The following is a 13,957-nucleotide window of genomic DNA, read 5'->3' on the forward strand; positions in this document are numbered from 1 at the left end:
CAGCAGAGGGAAGTAAATACACTTCTGGAACTCATTTAGCCTCAAAGGTGGTACTGGCTAAAATACAAGTAGATTGCAAAGTGCTTACAATCCATTCAGAGATGATAGGTATAGCATGGATTATTAAGGGAAGCCAGAATGATTGGACCTTTCCCTGACCTCTGAGGCTGATGCTGAATGTGACATGCTGGCCCTCCAGGACTCACTCTTGGGGTCATCATCAGAGACAGTCAGTTGGACTGCAGAATCAAGGAACTGGCCCAGGGGCACAATTCTGATGTTCTCATGTTTCATCTCACTGAGCTAAATATTAACTTTTGGCCTGTAGTGTCTGTCACCAAGTCATCTGTCTTGGTAAATGCTGTTGGAGTCTCAGCATTGTGAGAAGGCGATGAATTTTCCCTGCTGACAGTGAGAATATCCACACCAAGGTGCCATAGAGATTTCTGCTTCCCACGATGTTTATGACTGTAAATTAGGCTACAGAATGCACTGAAGATTGTTTACATAACCCCGATAGCTGATATATTTGTCAGTCCCACTCCATGGACTGTGACTTTAGTAGAGCCAGATATTATTTAAAATATAAGATAATGTATGAAATGATCAGAGTGCTTTACAAGAACTCTGATAATAAACACTTGTTTATTTGGACCTTTTACGTGGATCTCATATATTTTCTTTCCCCTCTGTTTTTCTTTGGTTTTTTATATGGTTTGGATCTGTGTCCCCACCCAAATCTCATGTTCAGTTGTAATCTCCAATGTTGGAGATGGGGTCTGGTAGAAGGTGATTAAATCATGAGGGTGGACCCTTCATGAATGATTTAGCACCATCCTTTTGGTGCTGTTCTTGTGATAGAGTTCTTACTAGATTTGGCTGTTTAAAAGTGTGTGGCACCTCCCACCCTCTCTTTTCCTCCTGCTCTGGCCATGTAAGACGTGTCTGCTTCCCCTTCACCTTCCGCCATGACTGAAGGTTTCCTGAGGCCTCCCCAGAAGCTGAGCAGAAGCCACTATGCTTCCTGTACAGCCTGCAGAACCCTGAACCAATAAACCTCTTTTCTTTATAAGTTATGCAGTCTCAAGTATTTCTTTATAGCAGTGCGAGAATGGACTAATACAGTTCTAGTATTATCTTTCCATTTTTCTCTGGTTTCATTGTTAGTTTCAATTCTGTATCCAAACAGAGTAGCTTGGGCTTTTCTTTTAAATTTGTTGCGGGTCCTAGGCCTGCCTCTGTACAGAGCCATTTTCCTAGCAAAGTCAGTGACACAAATTGGCCACATATGCAGATAATTTTCAGCTCTCTAGATCTCACCCTAACTCTTTACCTGTGTCCAGACTTTCAGTTCAGCTTTATGCTTCCACTTACCTTGTTCAGTCTTTAGCAGAAAATCTTGTTTTATAAGATTTGATTGCAAAGTAGAGACTCTTGCATAAAGCAATCACCACTGACTGTCATTCCAATCAAAATAGAAGCTTTCAGGAAATATTCACTTTTGCAACTTGTGTGTGTAGCCCTCATTTGCAGTAAATTTTGTCCTTTGATACTACAATCTGATTTTTCAAAAGAACTAAAATTATCTGGTTTCAAAAAAAATAAATTTGATGGCAAAGTAGCCCTAACAGATTGTACTTCATATAATTTTTACTTTCATCAAGCTAAAAATCTGTTTTCTTATATATTTAATTCATTTCATATAATTTCATGGCCACTTTGTTCCCAGAACTACAAGAAGAGTTACTGATACAGAAGCAAATGATACAAAGAAAACATTATTAAAATAACTATTTGGTCTGGAGGGAAATTTTGATTTCTTGGCTCCAACAATCCTTTACATCCATTTTAATGGCTTTTAGCAGGCCATGACTAACTAGTAGATTATGAATTTTAAATGTAGTGGTCACTACCTGCAATGTTTTGTTTATTTGATTTTGTTTTTTGATGATGCAGAATAAAAAGAAGATAATAGAATAATATAGAATAGAATAGGATTTCAGTTCTGCTTAGGATATAGAAAGTCACAAGATAACTCTGTTCCTATCCTACCAAAAGGAAAAACTGAATAGTCAACAACAACAAAAATAATTTTCTTGAATCCACAATAGAGTTGAAGTCACTGGGTAACGAGGTGAACTGAATTCTTCAAAGTGCACCAAAGGTAACTATAGTAATAAAAAACCCAAATCCAGATCACTTAGATTAAATCAACTCCCCATAATGCCTGATAGAAGAAGAACTACATCCATTTCTGTGTTCAAATATTTTAAAACTTAGTGTTGTTCTAAGCATAATGTTTGGCATTTGATTACAAAAATTATAAAACCCCTAAAAACTAACCCATTGTGAAGAGACAAATCAGTAGAGATGATACAGATACTGGAACATTGAACTTTAAAAATACTTATGATTGATATTTATTAATGGTATTAACCACTGGAGAAGGCAGACAACATGCAAGAATAGATTCAGTAACGTGATAAAAACTACATACATAAGAGATGTGATAAGCAGATTGGTCACAGCTGAAGAAGAATGAGTGAACTGGAAGTCAGAACAGTGGAAGTTATCTAAGCTTAAACACAAGAGAAAAAAACAGGTGGTGGTAGAGAGGACAAAGCATCTGAGAGCTAAGAATTGTGGGGAAACATCGAAAGTCTAACATGTGTGTAACTGGAGTCCCAGATAGAGAAAAAACAGGAGAGCAGAAAAAAATATTTGAAAAGATCATGGGCAAGTCTTTTCCAAAATTGATGAAATGTAATAAACCAAAGATTCAAACACTTTATAATGTGTGTGCACTTAATAGCAGAACTTTGAAGTACATAATGCAAACACTTACAGAACTGAAGCGAGAAGTCCACAATTATAGATGGAAATCTCAATACTTCTCACACAGGAATTGATAGAACAAATACACAAAAAATTGTAAGAATATATGAGACATGAACTGCACTATCAACCAACTTCAGCAAATTGACATGTATAGAACACTTCACCCATCAGTGATAGAATGCACATTCTTTTCTCAAGTACACATGGAACATTCATTAAGAAACACTATCTTCTCAGCCATAAAACAAAGCTCGACAAATTTTAAAGAACTGGAATTATATGTATTAGGCCATTCTTGCATTGCTGTGAAGAAATACTTGAGGCTGGATAATTTATAAAGAAAAGAGGTTTAATTGGCTCATGACTCTGCAGGCTGTAAAGGAAGAATAATGCTGGAATCTGCTTCTGGGGAGGCGTCGGGAAGCTTACAATCGTGGCAGAAGATGCAGCAGTTGTCTCACATGGTAGGAGCAGGAGCAAGTGCAAAGGGGAAGGTGCTATACACTTTTAAATGGCCAGATCTAATGAGAACTCACTCAGTATCTCAAGGACAGTACAAGGGGATGGTGCTAAACCATTCGTGAGAAATGCACCCCTATAATCCAATCACCTTCATCAAGCCCCACCTTCAACACTGGGAATTACATTTCAATATGTGATTTGGGCGGGGACACACACCTGAAGTATATAATTATGCAAAGTACTTTTTTTCTGCAGAAGGGATTTAACCTAGAATCAATAACAGAAAGCTATTAAAAAGAAGCCAGGCACACTGGTGCATGCCTGCAATCTCAGCTACTCAGGAGGCTGAGGTCGGAGGCTTGCTTGAGCCCAGGAGTTCAAGGTCACATAGCAAGACCTCATTTCAAAGGTATTGCAATAATTTCTTTAACATTCTGCAGTCATTAATGATCAGCCTTATTATCATCATATCTAATAGATGATAAAAATAACACTTGTGTAGCAAAGAGAAAATTGCTCATACAGTTGCTGAAAATCATTTCTCTTATATATTGATGTTGTGTATATAATATTTGATAAATTACCTGGTAAATAAAAAACTGTATTTCTCAGTGTTATAATTTACCTTATATAATTCTATTGTTAAAGAACATTTCGAAGTAATGTTTATTACATCATCATACTTAAGTATCGATTCCACAATCTAATCTGATGAATGTCCTGATATTTGCAACACTTTTAATTTAGGTGGGATAAATGTGGCAAGGTAATTTTATAAAAGAGTTGTTTAGTTGTGTAAGTTTAACCTAAATTACAGTCCATTTAACCTAGATTTTAATTTCCTCCTAGAATTAGGAAGAAAAAATGGTGGTCAACATATATTTACTTAGAAAAATAATAAAAAGAATTACACGTGATAAGGCAAAAATATATTGGAAAGTATATGGAAATTACTAAAATGCTTGGTGTCTATTAATAATGGTACAATTTCAAAGGATTACAAATATGTAAAATGAATATTGAGAATTCTTCAAAATTCTGCAATTGTCATGAATATATTTAAAAATACATGAAATGATTTTTAATTTAATTATTTTAATTCCTTTAAAAGTTAATCTTAACAGAATTTTACCAAATAACTAGATTATGGAAATATTTTGTTCAGAGATTGTAGTTAACTGTTTCTATTTACTATGTAATTCTGAAGTTCTTTGGTTTTTGGAAGAGAAAGTATTAAACGGGGCATAGAAACTCACAAATGAGATTCACATTTTCAGTTGTAAAGAAATCTCACTTGGAAAATATTTTTAAAGATGTTATATGGGTAACAAAATTGGCTACTTAGCTGATGTTTTAAGCAATCTTAACAAATATAATTTAAAACTACAGGGAAAACCAATGCTATATTTCAACAAGTTGAGAGGTTCCAAAAAATGTTGTTATGGCAAGCAAGACTCAAAAATAGTCACCCTAGTTGCTATGTTTTCCCAACATTGCTGTAACATATTGAAAAGAATGCTATTAATGAAGCCAGTTTGAATAAAATAAATGTAGAGATATTGTTACATTTCACTTCTTTGTTTCAAACTTTCAATCACTACTTTCCAGAAGGGAAATTTGAAACACTGAAGAAGAAAGTTTTCTATGCAAATCTTGAATTAATTATTGATTTAAACTTGATCCACGAAAAATAATATAAATCATTATATCTAAGTTCTTCCTTACACCAAAGAATATTTATAAAATAGAGTTTACCATTGTTTTGGATTAAGATTATAGGAAAATTTCTATTGCTAAGTAGAAAAAGTGTTTATCACACTTTTACACTGTTGGTGGGACTGTAAACTAGTTCAACCATTATAGAAGACAGTGTGGCAATTCCTCAAGGATCTAGAACTAGAAATACCATTTGACCCAGCCATCCCATTACTGGATATATACCCAAAGGATGATAAATCATGTTGGTATAAAGACGCATGCACACGTATATTTATTGCGGCACTATTCACAATAGCAAAGACTTGGAACCAACCCAAATGTCCATCAATTATAGACTGGATTAAGAAAATGTGGCCCATATACACCATGGAATACTATGCAGTCATAAAAAAGGATGAGTTTATGTCCTTTTTAGGTACATGGATGAAGCTGGAAACCATCATTCTCAGCAAACTATTGCAAGAACAAAAAACCAAACACCGCATGTTCTCACTTATAGGTGGGAATTGAACAATGAGAACACTTGGACACAGGAAGGGGAACATCACATACTAGGGCCTGTCGTGGGGTAGGGGTTTGGGGGAGGGATAGCATTAGGAGATATACCTAATGTAAATGACAAGTTAATGGGTGCAGCACACCATCATGGCACATGTATACATATGTAACAAACCTGAACATTGTGCATAGGTACCCTAGAACTTAAAGTATAAGAAAAAAAAGAAAAAGCATTTATCTATAATTGCCATTCACAATGACAATATTTGTATAAACTAAGATTTTAAACACTGAATTGATAAAAAACAAAAGAAAGTAATAGGCTCAAAAGTGTACCAGGGGTCATCTGCTTCTGGTTAAGGTGAAATAACAGAGACGAGATTTACCAGTCCACTTGAAACAACTAAAAAATAAAAATTAGATAAAATAGATGAAACAATGATTTTTAAGAAGTTGGATATCAGGTGATGAAGGGCAGTAATCTCTGAGATACAGTAAACAAATGATGTGAGCCTTATAAGTAGCCGCAGTGCAGGGAGAGGGGACCCAGGCAGTACCTATTGGTTTCCCTGAGTTGAAGAGACAGAGCTGAGACACCAAGGCTGCTAGAGTTCACAGACTAGAATACCAAAGAAGGGAGAACCTCATGAAGAAATAATCCAGAGATTTGCAGAGGGTCCTCCTTGAATATGCAGCAGAGTAGTGAGTCTGTTCCCCTCAGCAAAACTGGAAAAATCTCTTAACTCACAGGGCATTGACTGGAATTCTCGAAAAAGTCTTGTCTCAGTTGTGGGAATTAATAGCCTGAAGCTAGAGCCACCTCTGGTCCCACCTAATGAGTCTCAAAAGCAAGGTCTGAAAGAATCATGCTGCTGACAAACTAATTTTGTCTCAGAACAATAATCAAGAATGTCTATAGAAATACAATAATACCTATCACCCAACAAAGCAAAATGCACTGTGTGGCATCTAATGAAAATTTACCAGGCATGGAACAACAACAACAACAACAAAACCAAAAAAACAAAACTAGGCAAATAGAACGCATAACAAGGAGAAAAATAAATCAGTTGAACTGGACCCAGACTGACACAGACCTTAGAATTACAAAAAAAGACATACAATAAATTATTGTAACTGCATCTGTACTCAATAGACATAAAAATTATAAAATGAAGATCCAAATCAGCTTTTCAGAGGTTAAAATTATAGTGGCTATGGTAAAAATACACTGTATTAATTGCAGATTAGATGTTACAGAAGACTATTAGTGAACATGAAGACATAAAAATAGAAATGATCCAAAATTAAATATAAAAAAATGACTAAAAGTAAAATGAAGTATCAGTGAGTTGTAGGAAAACTCCAAAGAAATGAACATCTGTGTAATTGGAGCTATGAAGTAGAAAGGAGACAGAAGTATTTGAAGCAATCATGGCTGAATACTTCCCAAATTTAATAGACACTCTAAAGCCATTTATTTAAGATTTTCAATACACCCCAAGCTTGAGAAATATTATAATAGCATAGTTCAAAAGCAGTGATTAAGAAAAAAAATCTTGAAGTAGCCAGAAGACACATAGGAAGAAAGACTAGACAGAGTTCTTATCAGAAACTTGTCTTCATTGGCAAGAAGACAGTGGAACAACATAAAGACAAACCAAAACAAACAAAACCCCCAAATACCTGTTACCCTAGAATTATATATCTGGTAAAAATATCTTTAAAAAATAAACTCCACCAAAAAGACTTTTTCAAATATGCAAAACCTGAAACACTTAATCACAGTGGACCTGCACTACAAGATACACTAAACAAACCTAAGATAAATGGTACTAGATGGAAAGGGAAGTCTACACAAAAGAATGAATAGCCCATAAAATGGTAACCACGTAAGACTTTTTCCTGTTATCTAAATCTCTTTAAATAATTCTTGACTGCTTAAAAATAATAACAATATAATGTGATGTTTATAATAGGTCTAAAAGTAAAATGTATGACAATAGCATAAAGGCCAAGAAGGAAGAAATGGAAGTAAACTATTATGAAGTCCTTTTACTGTATATGAGATGGTATAATATCTCTTGAAGGTAGAGTGTAATAAGTTAATATGTATGCTTTAAACCCTCAAGCAACCACTGAAATGAGAAAGCACAAAAGTTATAGCTAATAAGCTAACAAAGGAAATATAATTGAATAATTTACAAAATCCCAAAACTAGAAACAACCAAATGACCATAACTAGGTTAATGGATAAACAAATTGTGTTATATCTATTAATGGAATAATTCTCAGCAATAAAGAATGAATCATTGAAACATAAGACAGCCGGACGCGGTGGCTCAAGCCTGTAATCCCAGCACTTTGGGAGGCCGAGACGGGCGGATCACAAGGTCAGGAGATCGAGACCATCCTGGCTAACATGGTGAAACCCCGTCTCTACTAAAAAATACAAAAAACTAGCCGGGCAAGGTGGCGGGTGCCTGTAGTCCCAGCTACTCGGGAGGCTGAGGCAGGAGAATGGCGTGAACCCGGGAGGCGGAGCTTGCAGTGAGCTGAGATCCGGCCACTGCACTCCAGCTTGGGCGACAGGGCAAGACTCCGTCTCCAAAAAAAAAAAAAAAAAAAAAGAAACATAAGACAACATAGATGAATCAGAAAATAATTATACTGAGTAAACTATCTATAAATATTGAGAATACATTGAAATATCCATTTATTAAGAGATTTGGGTCCTGTTACTCTTCTTTCAACATCCTTCACACTACATATAGGGAAACACAAGCCAGTATGTAAATATCCCAGGGTGGTTGTAACACAATCTTTGATAACGGTTTTTTGGGGAGTGGTGAGGTTCTACGTTTTGTGTTCTAATCTTACATTTGCCATTACCTAGTTTTGGGGCAATGAGGAAAGTCATTTTCTTTATTGGCTTTGCTTCTGCATTTGTATTAATAACATAAAGGGATTATAAGAGGTCTAAGGCCCCTATCAGCTGTGAGTCACTAAACCACAACAGATCTTGTAAATCCAGACACAGAACTGAACTGTAGCAGGGCTGAGAACCCAAATCAGGTGTTTTCATGCCACACACTTCACTTGGTTTTTTCATGTAATTGATTGCACGCCTATTTTCTTTCTCTTACCAGCCAAGTGTTTCTGAGAGTCAGGGCAGCTCTGCTGTTCCCTCCCTCACCCAGCTCTGTGCCTCAATGATGACCCAGTCTAAGGTAACATCTGCTGACTTGACTAACTCATAAAAAATAGGGGCAATATGAGCGCTGAGTGTCTCCTCTGCAATTGTTCTGCAGTGTTGTGTAGTTTGAGAGGACTAGAATAGGAGTCAGGAGACTTGGGCTTTAGCCTGATTCACCTGTCTCACTTTTCCTCATTCATAAAATAACTCCTGGTGTATTCATTACAGTGAGTGGTTGTTAGAATCAGATAGGATGATGGATGTGAAGGTATTGTGTAAAATGTAAATCGTTCTGCAGAATTAAGGGAACACTATTATTTCTAAATGTGAATTTGCAAAGAAACACCAGCTGAAGTAGCTAAGACTTTAACTTGGGGCTGCTCTTGAGCTCACTCAAAGCGGGTGCCAGAGGTGACTTTGGCTTTGCTTTTTATGTAGCCAAAGGGAATGATTCATTAGCTGCTGTTATGAGGCCTATATATGTAGCACCACCTGGGTGTGTGGTCAACAGTGCCAAAGCTATTTGGTCACCGGAATTTGTGGGAAATGCCTGGAGGACATCACTAGTACTTGGTGGGTGGTGATAGAAAACTTCCTTCTGAAGTACAAGATTAGGTCTGATGCTGGTATCTGTTAGAAACCCTGTTGAGAGTGAATGAGTGAAAGTTAGAGCATGCCTTCCCCAGGTCCCGGAGAAGAATGTCTTACAGCCTGCTACACAGGCAGAGTTGGGTCCATTCTACTCCTAAGGTGCCCCATTCAGGTCTGGATTTGCAACATTCTATTGTGATTGGCTTCTGCTTTTGCTCCACCCAATTAACCCCAAATTCTTTAACATCAGAGAATGAGTTTTAGTCATTTAATTTTCAGCCTTTGAGACCTATGAGTGTCGAGTAGGTGCTCAAAAAACCTTTGGTGAACCCAAACGAAAACCAGTGGATAAGATATAAGACTAGGTTGTTCATCTTGCAAAGCTTGTGTTCTGATGGCAGAGGCAGATGTATGACCAGGTATTTATTGAGTGATGTGCTATGTGTGAGGACAGAAGCTTCAGAGAAGACTTTTTGACCATAGGAGATGACACTTGAGTGGCATTTAAAAGGATGAGAAGGCTGAGCTAGGGGAAGAACGTAGGGAAACATGGTTCGGGAAGTTTCTGTAATACCACACTCTTAATGTGCTTAAATGTTGCAAGATACTTTTGCATCAATTTTCTTAATTTTCACAGCAATTCACATGTTAGTAGGATAATCTTTAGTGCCACATTCATAGGTCAGAAAACCAAACCCCAGATAGGTTAAAGGACTTGAGTAGGTCACACAGCAGGTTGGGGGAGTGTGTAAATTAGAATTCTTTTAACTTTTACTTATCTGTCATTCATCCCAGAACACATGGCTTTATGTGTTAGTTCATGGACTTCCACTCTCTGTTAGAGCTGCTCTTTTGAGTTTATTGGAAGCAGTTTCCAGAGATAATTATAAACTGGGCAAAAAATAAACTGCTTATCAGAGTTTGGAATGGGGAGATTTATTTGGTAGCTGATACTTTATTTACAAACAAAAGAAATTCATTGCTTACAATGTAGAGCCCAAGCACAGTAAAGACAAAAGAGTCAAATTCAGAGTGACATTAACAAGCCCAGGAGGTAAGGGGAGCAGAGCTGATTTTGCCAGTTGTTGCCAAATATTTTAAACTTAAAAAAATTATTTTGCATTTAAAAAAACTCAAACTTTCTTTTGCAGGACTCTTCTCCTCTATTCCCTTCATTTCTACATTTAAGAACATTTAAGTAAAAGTCAAATCCATAGGATTAACATACATTTAAATGATAAAACAGCATTGTATATGAGCTACTTAATGTCTAAGAGTCATCATGCCTTTGATCTAAATGAAATTTCATTTGTCAGCTACAACTCCAAAATATTATTATTATTTTTTGAGATGGAGTCTCACTTGGTCACCTAGGCTAGAGTGCAGTGGTGCGATCTTGGCTCACTGCAACCTCCTCCGCCTCCTGGGCTTAAGCGATTCTTCTGCCTCAGCCTCCTGAGTAGCTGGGATTACAGATGTCTGCCACCACGCCCGGCTAATTTTTGTATTTTTAGTAGAGATGGGGTTTCACCATGTTGGCTAGGCTGGTCTCAAACTCCTGACCGCATGATCTGCCTGTCTCAGCCTCCCAAAGTGCTGGGATTACAGGTATAAATTCTTAATGATCATGGACTTTCTCAGATTAAGTGTGTGTGTGACCCCAAAGCAGGTCATTTTAATGATCTGGGCCTCAACTTTCTCATTTATAAATTGGGATTTACTAGATTTTCTCTGTGTTCTCCAGCTGCAACATTATGTGGTTCTGACATTGTGGATATTTCTGGCCTATCAGTGTAATAAGACTGCCTAGGTTTCATTCTCTGGCTCTGTTATGAAGGAACTCTCAATTGTTCTTGTTAACTTCAGTTTCCTCATTTATAAAAATGTAGTCGTAGCACCTACCTATAGAATGATTGTTAGATTAAATGGGTTAACACAGGTACAATGCTGAGATCAGGATCTGCATCACGGAAAACTTTACAGAAATGAAAACTATTATTACATACTATCTTCTCTTGACTTTGTTAACAACAACAATAGTAACTATCATTTACTGAGAGCTTCCTATGTTAGGCAGTTACTATGAGCTTCACTGACATCATCTCATTTAATCCTCACTATGACCCTGCAGTGGTAGGTAATATTTTTACTCCTCTTTTGTAAATGAGGAGACTGAAGCTTAGGAAGCTCGCTTCAAGCCATACAGCTAGTAAGTGGTAAAGCCAGGAAAAAAAGTGACCCTCTGGACTTCAGAGTAGGAATTTTCACCCATTGTGCAATATTACCCTTTTTGGTAAAAGACTGGGCTATCTCCAGGGCCAGAGATGGACACCTGTACTTTGAATCCCTCCTCTGAGTTAGGGCCAGAAAATATGATTCAGAATATAATAAATAAGCACCAATCTGAACTGTAGTATAGATTCACATCATTCGTAAATCCTAAATAGTTCTAATTCATTCATCTCATAAAAGTCATCTTCCCTCCTTTAACATTAACTTATTGATTATTATGTGTTTCTACTGATTTTTCCCCCGGTGATTTTCTGTCTTCTAGTTAAATTTAGCCAACTACTTAAGAATATACCATTGTGGACAAGAAAGATCACTGTAGCACTTTTGTAATAGTGAAAACAAAAACAAAACCAGCATATGACCTTAAGTGAAAGTCTATCAGTTATGGTCTACTCTACTGTTGAAAATAAAGAAGTTACTGTATCGATACCCTTCTTAAATAGACCCAAGAGAAGCTGTTAACTGTGAATCTCATAAGGTAATGGGGGTCATGGGTTGCCCAGGCACATACTCTTTCAGTCTTCATCTTCAGCCTCATCTCATGCCATTCTCTTTCCCTCTCTCTGGACTTCAGACCTACTGACTTTCCTTCAGTTCTGTAAACATGCCCTACTCCTTCCTGCCTCTGGGCCTTTGCACAGACTTGCCCCTTCTCTCTTCCCAAACTTCCTCTCGGTTTTTTCTTTTTTGCCTTAATAATTACTGTGAATTTCCCAATATTTGGCTCAAACTGCTCTTATTCAGAAAGGCTAGGCAGGGGCCTCTTGTTCCACACTCTGACAGCACCTGTGTAATTTTTGGTTTAATGTTTGTCAGCCTGCTGGAAGGTAAGCTCCTCAAGGGTCAGAACCTTCTTTTCTCCCATTTTCACCATTCTCTCCCCTGTGCCAAGCACAATAATTTGTATGCTCCCCAATGAAGGAAAAGCTCATAGATCTCTTAAAGGTAAATATTATTTTTCACTCCTGGAGCTAGGTGTGACTAACGCATTAGAGTTTAAGAAGATCACAGGGAGGAGTCTGAGGTCCAGGAATCTGCCATTTTGAACAGTACTTCTATTTGGACCACACTGGCAGACAGTACCTTGAGCAGTATGGTAAATCAGAAAAAAATTAGACCTTAGAGTTAAGATATGATTTTAAATCTCATTCATGTATTAATTCCAAAAGTATTTTGAGAGCCAGACACTGTGCTGGGTGCTGCAGAGATAGCAAAAGAGGGTTCATACTACTGTCTTAAAGAGCTTTGTAGTGGGGGAGAGGCAGGTAAACAGGCAGGTATAATGCAGTGGACATGTGCTGTGAGAAGGGATGGGGAGGGTATTCTGAGGAGCCAGGGAAGGGGATCCCTAACATCACCTGGGAGGTCAGAAAGGCTTCCCAAGAAAGGGAGAATGAGACTGCAAGGCGATGGAGGAGTTCACCTGGAGAGCAAGTCAGTGGGCCAGTGGAGTGCATGCAGGCATGGCTGCTGAGATAAGCAGTGCGTACATTGCAGGGCAGGGAGCTCACCTGGGCTCCAAGATTCAAGGAGGAGGACTTGGAAGGAGGCATCTCTGAAGCAAGTGAGCCTCCTTAATGGGGGATGTTCTAGATGATTCACAAAATTCTCAAATTTTGCATGCTCTCTGTCTCTTAGCTAGATGGAGAGTGGGTGATTATGTCTACTGTCCTGCTTTCTTAAGTCTCATCCTGAAGTTTGAGCATGAAATTTTCCCCTGTGTTATTTTAATGAAACTGCAAAGATCAGAGATTAATCCAGCATGATATGTAAAGGGCTCAGCAAACACGAAAGCAATAAAGTCAAGACAGCGGGTGACAGCACAGAATTTCATAAGTATTAAGTTAATTTAGGGCTTTTATATGAAACCCCCCAAAGGTCCTGATAATAAATTCTCATTCTCTTTTCCATAGCCACTCCTCCTTTCCCATCCAAAACTTTTCTGGACTTCAAAGTCTCCCTGCACCCCCAGAGGAGCTCTCTGGCCCTTAGCAGGGTTGTAAGGGTGGGAACTGGCTGATTTAGGGCCCTATCCTGTTCCCCTTCACAATGAGGGCCGCCTGTTAACTTGAGTCACTGTCCTCTGCATGAAGGTGCATTTTTAAAACACTCCGAGCCAATGACTCTAGACATTTTGGTCTCTTGTTAATATAGGATAATAAATTTCTGAATTCAGCAATGACAAATAACCCTTCGTGAGTTATTAATACTTCATAAAACAAATGTCCCAGCTTTTGTTTAGTTTCTGGCTTTCCCTTGTTCTCTACCCTTCTATTGTTCTTTCTCCCAATTTTTTCTTTTCTCTTCCTACATCTGTCTTTTCTCAGACTCCCTTCATAGTACTAAGTTTGGTTTTGATTG

The sequence above is a fragment of the Macaca mulatta genome, chromosome 13 (genome assembly GCF_049350105.2).
Source record: "Macaca mulatta isolate MMU2019108-1 chromosome 13, T2T-MMU8v2.0, whole genome shotgun sequence".
Lineage (NCBI taxonomy): Eukaryota > Metazoa > Chordata > Mammalia > Primates > Cercopithecidae > Macaca > Macaca mulatta.